Here is a 14,529-nt window from a genome sequence, read left to right on the forward strand (position 1 = left end):
GGCAATGGGGGAAAGGAGGTCATGAGATGTTGAAAACTTCATGGCAATCCAAGGAAAAGACAACCTGGCTCCCCCACTCCCCTCAGGCCCTGACCCTTCAGGATCAAATATTTTCTGTCAAACTTTCCAAACCCACACAAAATAAGTTAGGCAGGCTTGCCTTTGTCATGGATGCGTTTTTTTTTAACTCTTACTTTTATAGGAAATGTAAAAGGGTTGCAGAGCTTTTTGACTTTGAATAAGTGGCTGCCAACTTGAAATGGTTGAAAGACACTGGTTTGAGCCGTTCTATTTTCTTCTAAAACTTAATGGCAACCAAAAAATTAACCCCTGGAGGTGACTTCTCATCAAGGTGTGTCAGGAATTCATGTTAATGGGGGCCCAAGGGTCCAATCAAAGTTCACTGAAGTCACAGGGGGTTGGACTGGGCTCTAAATACCACAATCAACAACCGGTTGCAAAGTTACCCCATAGTATAAGCATTTATATTCAGCATTGTCCACCATGTGAGGCCATTGGAGGTTTGGCCCAGGCTTAAGCCCTCGCTTAGTGCATGTCGCTCAGCCTCCCACAAACCTGTTTTCATTTACTAAAAAAGCAGGCCCATCCCAGGTTTTTAAGCCTCCTCAGCTGAACTCAATGATTAAATCTGCTTAAAGATGACTGGCTTTCACCAGCCAGGGCCGTAGGAGAATTTTGTCCCGACGGACACTTGCTCTTATGAGCTATACGTAGGTCGTGTGACATGATCATCTTGGTAGCTGCCGCTTCATGCCTCAGGCACCGCCCCCCTTCCAACTGACCCATTGTCTTCTCCTTGTCCCCAGCGCTGTTGGCTCACTGGGCTGTCTCAGCCATCCTGCTAAGACACAAGAGTCCACCCCTTCCTGACTTAACAAATCAAACTAAAAGGAAACAATAGCTCCTATCCCTCCTTAGACTTCATGGCTCTTCCCCTGCTGGCCCAAGCTGCACCCTCACAGGGTCACACAATATATTCTCCCTCGCTGGACTACAGTTTCTCTTCTAGCCCCATCCTGGGCTCAGCAGCCCATTTGCCCTGTTGGCGCAGGGCCACAGAAGGGAGACTCGGTTCTACCCTGGCTGCAAGTCCCCACCGGGCTCCATAAATAAGTATAAGCATTATCTCCCTTCAACAGTCATCCATACAACTTCCTTCTGGTCCCTCCTTGGGGTCTTTCTCTGTCCAGTCCCTAGAGCCTTTCTCCTTCTTGCTCTGTTCCACCAGCTGTCTTCCCAAGCCTGCTACCATGGGCAGACCAACCTGAGATCACACCTCCACACCCCCACCCTCCCCGCTGAACAGCTGGCTGCTAGTTATATAATCATCCTGGCCAATCAACTAACCCCTCCCCCAGTCATATGACCACCAACAATCTCTCCTGGAGACTACATTTCCCAGTCCTCCCCACTCTTAAAGGGCCAATTCTCCAATTATGCCAGGGCTTGCAGGACCTGCTCTTAAAGGGGCTGCCTGATTGTGTTACGGGTACGTTATTATTACTTCAGTGTTCCTGTGGAAAGAATAATATTACCTGGAATTCTGCTCATTTGTCTGGAAGAAACATGAGCTTGTGAAAGTTCAAGAAGAATTCTAGTCTCTACACACAAAGCACTGGGCTGTGATTTCTAAGCAGATTTACTCACTGATTTAAACTGGCTTCAGTGGGCCTACTCCTGTGAGTAAGTGCTCACCAGTTGAGTAAGTGTTACAGAATCAGAATGAGCTGCTGCATGTTAAAAATGGAGCTCTCCACTATGATGCATTTGCAGCATTCCTGGCACTCCAGAACAGACAACTTCATTCAAGCAGCCTTTCTGCTATCACCAGGTTGTGACGTCATGACGGGGTACATCGGTGTGGTTCAGTCCATCACCTGGCAAATTCCAATTATATATTCTCCCGGGGATTCATTCATGTTGATTTATTGTTTGCATTTTAGCAGCAAGCAGAGGCTTCAGTCAGGAGTGGAGTCCCAGGTGTGGTACAATCTCAGAGGAAGACTTCACCCATCATCCCACAGATTGAACTCCACCAAAGTCCATGGGCATTTTGCATAAATCACCATGGAATGACATGGCTCCAAAGCTGTAAAAGTCTGCAGTTTAGAACTCAGTCTGAATAGTGCCTGCTTTTCATAGATTCATCGATTGCAAGATCAGAAGGGACCAGTGTGATCATCCAGTCTGACCCCATGTATAGTACAGGCCAGAGACCTTCCCCAACATAGTTCCTAGAGCAGATTGTTTAGAAAAAATATCCTGTCTAGATTTTAAAATGATCAGTGATGGAGAATCCACCACAACCCTTAGTAAATTGTTCCCAGGTTTAATTACTCTCACCGTTTAAAATTTATTCCTTATTTGCAATCTGAATGTATCTAGCTTCAACTTCCAGCCACTGAATTGGGTTAGACTTTTCTCTGCTCGACTGAAGAGACCATTATTAAATATTTGCTCCCCATGTAGATACTTACAGACTGTGATCAAGTCACCCCTTAACCTTCTCTTTTTTAAGCTCAATCGATTGATCTCCTTGAGTCTATCACTATATGGCATGTTTTCTAATTCTTTAATCATTCTTTTGGCTCTTCTCTGAACCCTCTCCGATTTATCAACATCCTTCTTGAATTGTGGACACCAGAACTGGACACAGGATTCCAGCAGAGGTCGCATCACTGCCAAAAACAGAAGTAAAATAACCTCTCTGTTCCTACTTGTGATTCCCCTGTTTATGCATCCCAGGGTTGCATTAGCCTTTTTGGCCACAGCATCACACTGGGAGCTCATGTTCAGCTCATTATCCACAACTCCCAAATCTTTTTCAGAGTCTCTACTTCCCAGCAGTCATAATCATTGTGAAATACTGAATGCATCTGATGAAGTGAACTGTAGCTCATGAAAGCTTATGCTCAAATAAATTTGTTAGTCTCTAAGGTGCCACAAGTCCTCCTTTTCTTTTTGCGAATACAGACTAACACGGCTGCTACTCTGAAACCTGCCAAAGGTATAGAACATTTTCTCAGATTGGGCCATATGCTGTCAATTCTTACTCAATGGAAATGTTACTTGAGGAAGGATGGAGTAAGAACACCAGGATTTAGTTCACTGTGGTTGTTAGAGCTGGCCACAATGTTTGCTAAAACATCTGCCATCAAAAATAGGGGTTTCCAGTGGAAAAAAAGTGGGGGAAATGTTAAAAGGTAGAGAAAGTGGGATTTTTCCCACCAAAATGATCTGATTTTTTTTTGGCGAAAACTGAAATTGTTCACAAAAAATCCCAATGAAAGCAAAATTTCTTTGTTTTTCTCTAAACTGTTCATGAAAAAAGAAAGCTCCATTTCAAGCAGGTCTGATAATTATTATACTTGATGCCAAAGAACTAAACACCTCAGGCCAGATCCTCAGCAGGCATCAGTCATTGTAGCTCTGCAGACGTTAATGGCACTGCACTGATTTACATCCGCTGAGAGCCTAGCAGGTAGCTCTTTTACCTCAGAAGTCAGTTGGCCAGATTCTGATCTCAGTTATAACAACGTAAAACCAGAGCAATGTCAAAGTGGAGTGGAATCACACCAGATTTACATAAATGTATCTAAGAACAGAATCCAGCCCAGCACTGTATGATGCTATTATTGCTGGGGAGGAATGTCCAATATTGCTTTTCTTACTCCTTTGTCTGCTGTGTCAGCCATCTTGAATTGTTTAAAGTATGGTGCCTTCTTCAGTTTAGTAAAACATAGTGTTTTACCCATTGTAATGTGTCTTTTTTAAAGCTCCAAAGCCAAGTGACCACATCATGAACTCATGACCAGAGAAGCTGCAGTATTTTAATATAGTCACTATGGTTTTCACTTACAAAAGTGCAAGTAAGTATGGCTGGGTTATATTTAACCTCGAAAAAGCAAGTTAGAAGAATGGAAACACTTTCAGATCCTGAACTGGTATGGAATGGGACTAATCACTTAATTCACCTTTTTTGTGTGTGTGTGTGTATATATTGCCAGAGAGCAGATGACTATAAGAATGTCTCTTTACACACACACACACACACACAATGAAAGCCAAAAAGATGTAATGCATACACTGTGCATTAACAATGTGCACACATGTTTTCTGAATAAAGATAAATTTTGCTTCAGAAGGAAAGAATCATCCTAGGATCTCTATTATTAAACCTGCACGCTGTCAAAAGTAGCCTTTTGTTGTGTCACTTCCACTTAAGATGACTCCTTGCAGCTACATAGATTATGAAAGGGCAAAACCCACAAAGTGAAGTTAATTTACAAAAAGTCAATAACATTTTGGAGGAATGTTAGACTTTTTATTAATAGTTTCCAATGTCTAAAATGCCATTTGGGTCTGAATTAAGTACTTGTGGGAGAAGCCAAATCACAGGCATCCTGGGGGACCATAATAATAATAATAAATAATCCAGGAAAGTTGATTGCAGGGCAGGCTTTCCTCACACCTCCCCGACTATGAGGGGAAAAGACATGTCTTGGAGTGAAAAATACTGTCTATCCTCCATGCCCAAGTCCATGGCCCCACTGCCAAGACTATCAAGAGCTTTACCAATTGTGATGGTAAATAAACTGATATGGACAGTTGTCCTCTAGGGCCTGGACAGACAGCACCATCTCATTTCAAACAGCCCACCAAAAAAACCCATCAGATTGTGGCAATTTTTAGTCTCTACCGACCTGGTGTGGAGTCAAACTGGCAACCTAGAAACGCAGAGCTGTAGAGCCTATTCCCTGTCCACAGAGCCATGTAACTGTGAATTGGTGTCTTACTAAATATAAGATGACATCTATTGAGCCAGATTAGTCTTCCAGGTTTAGGTAAGGAAAAAAACAAGGGCTTTCAATTTTTTTCCCACTGATTCTTTTGTCCAGTGTAGCCATTTGTGCTGATGTGGTTCATTACCTGAAATAAACTCTTTTCGATCCATCCAGCCAAACGTTTTTAAGGAGCCACTGACCCGCCAAAGTGTAGCAAAGTATATGCCTTTGCAATGGAACACATACTTTACTCTTAAAGCTAATTACAAATGTGGCTATAGAAGCATGACATTGAATGCAAGGTTAGAGTTTAGCATTGTGGCACCGAACTGCCAAAATGAAAGATATGTGGTTACGTGAAAAAATCATCAGTGCTCCATACTGAGCTCCCAGCTTTTGCAGTTCCAGGCAGTACCTTTCCACACAGGGCTGGGCTCTCACCCTCTTCTGCACCACTCACAGCTTTTTATTCACATCCCCGGAATTTGGAAAGTGGAATTCACCGACAGCAAGGGGGAAATCGAAGAATTATAAATGATGATGAGGCTTAGTGTGATGGCAAAGGTCTGGCGAAAAAGGGCGGGGGCACACGATAACCCCTAGTCACCCTACTCTGGGCTCTGACACTATCATTACTAATAAAGGGAGTCCAGATGGGCCTGGATGGGAGTCTCCAAACAATGCTCGGTGCTGGAGGAAATGGAACCAGAGACCATCTTTTTGTTATATATGTATGTATAGCGCCTAGCACAACAGAGCCCTGTCCCTTGATTGGTGGCCTCTAGACACTACTACCATAATAGTAATAAATAATAATACTGAGTCGGCCACATTCTTCCCTCTTAGTCAATATTGAACCAATCCTCAGTATGGTACTGGGGAGCTGGGGCTGCTGGGCCTGATTCTGATCTTATTTATGTTGGTTTTGCTCTGGTAGAAATGCCCTGACTTCAGCAGAGTTACTCCCAAATTTACTCCGTATAAGTTACTTCAAAATCACACCTGCTGTCTTATAGATGAGATGTAAAGCTGAAGCCTTTGGCCACTTGTGATTATTAAAGATCCCATGACACTTACTACGTTTGCCCTGGTATTCTGGCCAAATTCCAACATTCCTGTTACTTCAAATGGACACCAACATTTTCACCATAGATTCATAGATTTGAAGGCCAGGAGGGACCACTGTGATCATCTAGTCTGACATCCTGTATAGCACAGGCCAGAGAATGTCCCCAACATACTTCCTAGAACAGAGCTTTTAGAAAAACATCCAATCTTGATTTTAAAATTGTCAGTGATGGAGAGTCCGCCACGACCCTTGGTAAGCTGTTCCAATGGTTAATTACTCTCACTGGTAAAAATGTACACCTAATTTCTAGTCTGAGTTTGTCTAACTTCCACTTCCAGCCATTGGATCATTTTAGACCTTTCTCTGCTAGACTGAAGAGCCCATTATTAAATATTTGTTCCCCATGTAGATTCTTATAGACTGTGATCAAGTCACCCCTTAATCTTCTCTTTATTAAGTGAAATAGATTCAGCTCTTTAAGTCTGTCACTGTAAGACAAGTTTTCAAATCCTTTAATCATTCTCATGGCTCTTCTCTGAACCCTCTGCAATTTATCAACCTCCTTCTTGAACTGTGGACACCAGAACTGGACACAGGATTCCAGCAGCGGTTGCACAAGTGTCAGATACAAAGGTAAAATAACCTCTCTGCTCGTACTCAAGTTTCCCCTGTTCATGCCTCCAAGGATCGCATTAGACTTTTTGGCCATAGCGGAAGCTCATGTTCAGCTGATTATCTACTCCCTTTTTCAGTCTTTTTCAGAGTCACTGCTTCCCAGGGTAGAGTCTCCCGTTGTGTAAGTACGGTCTACATTCTTTGGTCCTAGATGTATTATACATTTACATTTAGCCATATTAAAATGTCCATTATTTTCTTGCGCCCAGTTTACCAAGTGATCCAGAGAGCCTTGCATCAATGACCTGTTCTCTTCATTATTTACCACTCCAATTTTCGTGTCATCCACAAACCTTTTCAGTAAGGATTTTATTTTTTCTTCCAGAGCACTAATAAAATTCTCCAATAGCATAGGGCCAAGAACATATTCCCACAGGACCCCTCTAGAAACACACCCATTCAGTGATGATGCCCCATCATAATTAAACCATTGTGTCGTGATGCTGTAATCTGCTAAACAGCTGCTGCATTATAACAAAGAGCAACAACAGAAATGATAAACTGCATAGTGCTCTTCATCTTCAATTATCTTTGCAAACATTAATCAGCCAATTAACTCCCCCTAGAGGTGGCTGCATCTCATCTAGCGCAGTTGGATTCTTCATTACAAATTAAATTATCTGATGAACTGAGACCTTTCATCTTCAGCATTGGAACATTATGAATTTATTTGCTTCTTACAGTTGTTGATTGTTTCTGTTATGTGATTAGACACCTCAGATACAAGCCTGGTCTACACTTAAAAGTTTTGCTGGCATCGCTATATCCGTTAGGGGTGGTGTGTTTTATTTGTTTGTTTTCATTTGGGTTTTGGTTGGTATTTTTTTCCTGACACAGCAGTGCCAGGAAAAGCCCTAGCGAAGATGCACTTATCGCTTATTTCTCTCTGTTGCACTGGCATGAGCTATACCGGCAAAAGGACCTTTTTGGTAGTACGAGCTGCCTCTGCATTAGAAAGGTTTGTTGGTATAGCTATACGGGAAGAGCAATGCTGGCAACATTTTAAGTGTAGCCCATGCTGTGTAAGAGTCTTTCTTTTCACTGGTTGCATAGCCCAGAGGTTTAAAGAGAAGTCTAAAGAATGAGGAATGACAAGTAACCAATAGCAAATAACTGATCCTGTGGTTTATGCAGGAATACCTGCTTTGCATGCATAGATTGGTATTTGTACATCAGGAAACTCATCCCTGTGCCACGATTCAGCACAAGGACTTGTAGGGCTCAAGTGGGACGGAAATTTCACATAGGCCTTAGGCTGGCTTTTTGCATAGGTGTGAATTTCACCCACAATGAACAATCATTCTCCAAACAAAAATCCTATTGTCATGGATGTTCACAAATAGTAAATAGAAAGGGGGCACAACATGACTGACCTGAACCCCAATGAGTGGTCATTGTGAACACTGTCTCTACTGTATCTGTACCTAATTTCAGCAATGGACGGTACCTTATATCCCTTAGAGGGCCAATCCTTCTCCTGCCAAGGTCAAGGCTAATCTTTACTTTTTGAGTTCTGTGGGACCAGGATCAGGCTATAGTCTGCAAAGTGCTTTGTGATGAAAGCTGCTCTGCACATAATGACCTACAAAAAAGTTGCATTAAAAGAATACTAAAGTTTCATAGTCAAACTCTCAAAAGTAGGAAAAATGCCGGAATTAAGGGCTGCCCGTCCATCTGTAATACAGCCCCTTGTGCGCATACATTATGGTACAATCGTCAGTTACATGACCACCCAGTATTTTTTCCAGAGAGCCCTGGCCTCTTTCCGTGCACAGGATGGCCTGTACTAACTACTCATAGTTAGCTATAAAATATTTATTTGCTCCTTACAATTATTCATTGTTTCTGTTATGTGATTAGACACCTAATATTTATTTTTATCCTCATCATGCAAAGCGTTGCCCCAGGCTTTATTTATTTCACACTATTCAAACTCTGCTCTGAAGAGAGAATTATTAATTTCCTCATGAGCTTGTCTCTGGTGATAATTGCTATAGTATCTGAGTGATTCCTAAACACTAATGAATTTCTTGTAGCTCACGAAAGCTTATGCTCAAATAAATTGGTTAGTCTCTAAGGTGCCACAAGTCCTCCTTTTCTTTTCGCGAATACAGACTAACACGGCTGTTACTCTGAAACCTTGTAATACCCTTGTGAGGTGAGGAGGTGGTATAATCCCCATGGTCCTAAAGGGGAGGCAGAGAGAGACTAAGGTAAAAAGTCTCTACTAACTTGGGGTGCCCAATCTGAGACACCTACGGCCTGATGTTTCAGAGTAATTAGCATTATAGCACTTCATTTGCTCAGAGCACAGCTCTCATTGACATCAGCTGCTGCTGTGAGCGCTCCGCACTTCTGCAAATCAGACCTTGGGTCTCAAGTCAGGCACCTGGAAAATGAGGAACTCACAGTTAGTGACCACCTGTGAACATTTTGGGTTAAGTGATTTGCCCAGCGACACACAAGAACTCTATGGTAGAGACAGGGATAGAATCCAATTTTCCAGGGCACCAGTCAACTAGAAACCAGCAAATTCTCTTCCAGCAATCCCCTATCTCATTGCCTACAAACCTTCCTGCATCAGCAACAATGAGACTGGGTCCTACGGACAACCGTCCTTCTCTGCATAATCCTGATTCATCCCCAGAGCAGGTCCATTCTGTGCACTGGGGGAGGCAGGGGTGATGTGAAAAAAACAGGATGTGATCATTGTAATTACAGCCTGTGTCATAAAGCAAAGTCACAAAGGGATGCAGACAACCTTAACACTGGCATTTCCTAATTTTTGAATGCTTGACTTTGCAACGTTAAAAATGTTCTTTCAATGCAGGCTTATTGGGTGCCATTTCCAAGGGTTTTTTGGGAAAAACGCTGAAAAAAAAATTTGGAATCATGTGGAACCATAGTGAGCTGCACACAGGACATCGGCAAGGTTGGCGATCCAGAGCACAGACTCTGCTACTTGAAGGGAAAATACTCTGGTGGTTATAAACTCTTCTTCCCCTGTCTGCCCCCTTCTGCCCTTCCCCTTGCAGAGAGTCAAAGATTTTTAGGCCAGACAGGACCATTAGATCATCTAGCCCAGGGGTGGCCAACCTGTGGTTCCGGAGCCCCATGCGGCTCCTCAGAGGTTAATATGCGGCTTCTTGTCTAGGCACCAACTCTGGGGCTGGAGCTACAGGTGTCAACTTTCCAATGGGCCGGGGGATGCTCACTGCTGAACCCCTGGCTCTGCCCCAGGCCCCAGCCCCACTCCACTCCTTCCCTCAAGGCCCCCGCCCCTTCCCCTGAGTCTGCCGCGCCCTTGCTCCTCCTTCCCCTTCCAGCCCCCCAAGCCTCCTGCACACCACAAAACAGCTGATTGCGGCAGGTAGGAGGTGCAGGGATGGAGGGTTAGGTGCTGATCAGCGGTGCTGCGGGCGGGTGGGAGACACTTGAGCGGGGTGGGGAGCTGATGCGGGGCTGCTGACTTATTACTGTGGCTCTTTGGCAATGCACATTGGTAAATTCTGGCTCCTTCTCCGGCTCAGGTTGGCCACCCCTGATCTAGTCAAACCTTCTGCATAACACAAGCCACAGAATTTCATTCATTACTTGTGTATTGAGCTCACTGTCTTTCTTCGACTAAAACAGCAAGGCTCCTAAACCCCAAAGTCTGTCCCCATTCTCCCTCTGTCCCTGTTCCTCCCCCACTGCAGAAGTATGACTCCTCTACTCCACTGCCCCGAGTCCTCCCTATCTCTGCCACTCTCCCACCACCTGGGCTCTTCCCCCTGCTCCTCACCCCTCTGCATTGCAGCCAGGAGGTTTGCTCTTTCTCCTCCACACTTCCTGAGCACCAGGACAGCAAAGGAGAGCCAGACACCCTGCTCTGAGTTTCTGTGCCCACCATCACTGCAGCGCACCAAAAGACTGGGAGACCGGGGTGAACAGCTTGCTCAGTCCTCACGGTCCCAGAATGGCGCATACTCGGTGCAAATGGAGTCTTTGGAGAATTTGGCTGGCCAATCCAAACAAGTCTCTGCTAAGCCTGTGTGAACTGAGATTTTCGGTAGCTCATAAATTAGCCAGATTTGGTGGATTTTCCTGGGGAAGGCAAAAGGCACACCCTTGATCCCAGGGTGGCCCCCCTGCCAAACATCAAGCCCCCTGCTCCAAAAGACCTGGCTTGCTAAAGTTTCTCAGTGAAAATCTTGCAGAATTTTTTTCACGACAGGGAGAAAACATATTTTCCCCTAACCTTGTTCGGCGAAATGGTGGAGCCAGTTTTGCTGAAACTTTCAAAACAAAAAGAAAAGGAGTACTTGTGGCACCTTAGAGACTAACCAATTTATTTGAGCATGAGCTTTCGTGAGCTACAGCTCACTTCATCAGATGCATACTGTGGAAACTGCAGAAGACATTATATACACAGAGACCATGAAACAATACCTCCTCCCACCCCACTCTCCTGCTGGTAATAGCTTATCTAAAGTGATCATCAAGTTGGGCCATTTCCAGCACAAATCCAGGTTTTCTCACTCTCCTGCTGGTAATAGCCCATCCAAAGTGACCACTCTCTTCACAATGTGTATGATAATCAAGGTGGGCCATTTCCTGCACAAATCCTGGTTCTCTCACCCCCTCACCCCCTTCCAAAAACCACACACACATACTCACTCTCCTGCTGGTAATAGCCTATCCAAAGTGACCACTCTCCTTACAACGTGCATGAAAATCAAGGTGGGCCATTTCCAGCACAAATACAGGTTCTCACCCCCCCTTTTTTTTCCAAAAAAAACACACACACAAACTCACTCTCCTGCTGGTAATAGCTTATCCAAAGTGACCACTCTCCCTACAATGTGCATGATAATCAAGGTGGGCCATTTCCAGCACAAATCCAGGTTTTCTCACCCCCCCACCCCCATACACACACAAACTCACTCTCCTGACCACTCTCCCTACAATGTGCATGATAAGCAAGGTGGGCCATTTCCAGCACAAATCCAGGTTATTTCACCCCCCCCCCCCTTCCCACACACACACAAACTCACTCTCCTGCTGGCAATAGCTCATCCAAACTGACCACTCTCCCCACAATGTGCATGACAATCAAGGTGGGCCATTTCCAGCATAAATCCAAGTTTAACCAGAACGTCTGGAGGGGGGTAAGAAAAAACAAGGGGAAATAGGCTACCTTGCATAATGACTTATCCACTCCCAGTCTCTATTTAAGCCTAAATTAATAGTATCCAATTTGCAAATGAATTCCAATTCAGCAGTTTCTCGCTGGAGTCTGGATTTGAAGTTTTTTTGTTGTAAGATAACGACCTTCATGTCTGTGATTGCGTGACCAGAGAGATTGAAGTGTTCTCCGACTGGTTTATGAATGTTATAATTCTTGACATCTGATTTGTGTCCATTTATTCTTTTACGTAGAGACTGTCCAGTTTGACCAATGTACACGGCAGAGGGGCATTGCTGGCACATGATGGCGTATATCACATTGGTGGATGTGCAGGTGAACGAGCCTCTGATAGTGTGGCTGATGTTATTAGGCCCTGTGATGGTGTCCCCTGAATAGATATGTGGGCACAGTTGGCAACGGGCTTTGTTGCAAGGATAGGTTCCTGGGTTAGTGGTTCTGTTGTGTGGTGTGTGGTTGCTGGTGAGTATTTGCTTCAGGTTGGGGGGGCTGTCTGTAGGCAAGGACTGGCCTGTCTCCCAAGATTTGTGAGAGTGTTGGGTCATCCTTCAGGATAGGTTGTAGATCCTTGATAATGCGTTGGAGGGGTTTTAGCTGGGGGCTGAAGGTGACGGCTAGTGGCGTTCTGTTATTTTCTTTGTTAGGCCTGTCCTGTAGTAGGTGACTTCTGGGGACTCTTCTGGCTCTGTCAATCTGTTTCTTCACTTCCGCAGATGGGTATTGTAGTTGTAAGAATGCTTGATAGAGATCTTGTAGGTGTTTGTCTCTGTCTGAGGGGTTGGAGCAAATGCGGTTGTATCACAGAGCTTGGCTGTAGATGATGGATCGTGTGGTGTGGTCAGGGTGAAAGCTGGAGGCATGTAGGTAGGAATAGCGGTCAGTATGTTTCCGGTATAGGGTAGTGTTTATGTGACCATTGTTTATTAGCACTGTAGTGTCCAGGAAGTGGATCTCTTGTGTGGACTGGACCAGGCTGAGGTTGATGGTGGGATGGAAATTGTTGAAATCATGGTGGAATTCCTCAAGGGCTTCTTTTCCATGGGTCCAGATGATGAAGATGTCATCAATATAGTGTGGGAAGGGTGGGGGTGAGATAACCTGGATTTGTGCTAGAAATGGCCCACCTTGATTATCATGCACATTGTAGGGAGAGTGGTCACTTTGGATGAGCTATTACCAGCAGGAGAGTGAGTTTGTGTGTGTATGGGGGTGGGGGGGTGAGAAAACCTGGATTTGTGCTGGAAATGGCCCACCTTGATTATCATGCACATTGTAGGGAGAGTGGTCACTTTGGATAAGCTATTACCAGCAGGAGAGTGAGTTTGTGTATGTGTGTTTTTTTGGGAAGGGGGGGGTGAGATAACCTGGATTTGTGCTGGAAATGGCCCACCTTGATTTTCATGCACGTTGTAAGGAGAGTGGTCACTTTGGATAGGCTATTACCAGCAGGAGAGTGAGTTTGTGTGTGTATGGGGGTGGGCGGGTGAGAAAACCTGGATTTGTGCTGGAAATGGCCCACCTTGATTATCATGCACATTGTAGGGAGAGTGGTCACTTTGGATAAGCTATTACCAGCAGGAGAGTGAGTTTGTGTGTGTGTTTTTTTGGAAAAAAGGGGGGGGGGTGAGAACCTGTATTTGTGCTGGAAATGGCCCACCTTGATTTTCATGCACGTTGTAAGGAGAGTGGTCACTTTGGATAGGCTATTACCAGCAGGAGAGTGAGTTTGTGTGTGTGGTTTTTGGAGGGGGGTGAGGGGGTGAGAGAACCTGGATTTGTGCAGGAAATGGCCCACCTTGATTATCATACACATTGTGAAGAGAGTGGTCACTTTGGATGGGCTATTACCAGCAGGAGAGTGAGTTTGTGTGTGGGGGGGGGGGCGGAGGGTGAGAAAACCTGGATTTGTGCTGGAAATGGCCCAACCTGATGATCACTTTAGATAAGCTATTACCAGCAGGAGAGTGGGGTGGGAGGAGGTATTGTTTCATGGTCTCTGTGTATATAATGTCTTCTGCAGTTTCCACAGTATGCATCTGATGAAGTGAGCTGTAGCTCACGAAAGCTCATGCTCAAATAAATTGGTTAGTCTCTAAGGTGCCACAAGTACTCCTTTTCTTTTTGCAAATACAGACTAACACGGCTGTTACTCTGAAACCTTTCAAAACAAAGAAACTCAGCCTGAGGCAGACACCTGGCATAAAAAACTTCAGCCCAGACCGTTAAAGTTTAGCAAAGTTACAACCCAGTGACAACATGGCCCTATGATGAGACGTGTTAGGCAATCTTACCTGTAGGTGTTGCTACCATCTCTGCCTACATAAAATACAGCAGCTAGAATACAACAGAGCTGAAGAAGTAATTAATAATCAGCACCGGGAATGTAATCCTCGGGGCATCAGCTACTCAGACCAAGCTGTGGTACATGAAAGACCATATAACATCATCTTTAAAATTCAACAGATACCTTCCCTCGCTTAAACCCTGTAACACTTCCATGAAGACACAGACATCTCAGGGTTCAGTATTCACACTGTCTGTGCCTTTATGTGCATCCGTCTACCTGTCCTGCTCTCATTCATCACATCAGCTCACTTCCTTACTTAGGAACGCACATTTCACACAAAGCCCTCGAAGCTTACACCTCTTCCTTCCACGCTCCTGGCCCAAGTTATCCCAGGTGTGAGTCAACTGGATTACACCAGGGAGGAATCTGGCCCTCGATCTGCATTATCCATCAGGGCAGATGTACTGGCGTTGTGCTTACTTGACAATTAGGCTTGGAACCCAGA

This window comes from Chelonia mydas, chromosome 9 (assembly GCF_015237465.2).
Source record: "Chelonia mydas isolate rCheMyd1 chromosome 9, rCheMyd1.pri.v2, whole genome shotgun sequence".
Taxonomy (NCBI): Eukaryota; Metazoa; Chordata; order Testudines; family Cheloniidae; genus Chelonia; species Chelonia mydas.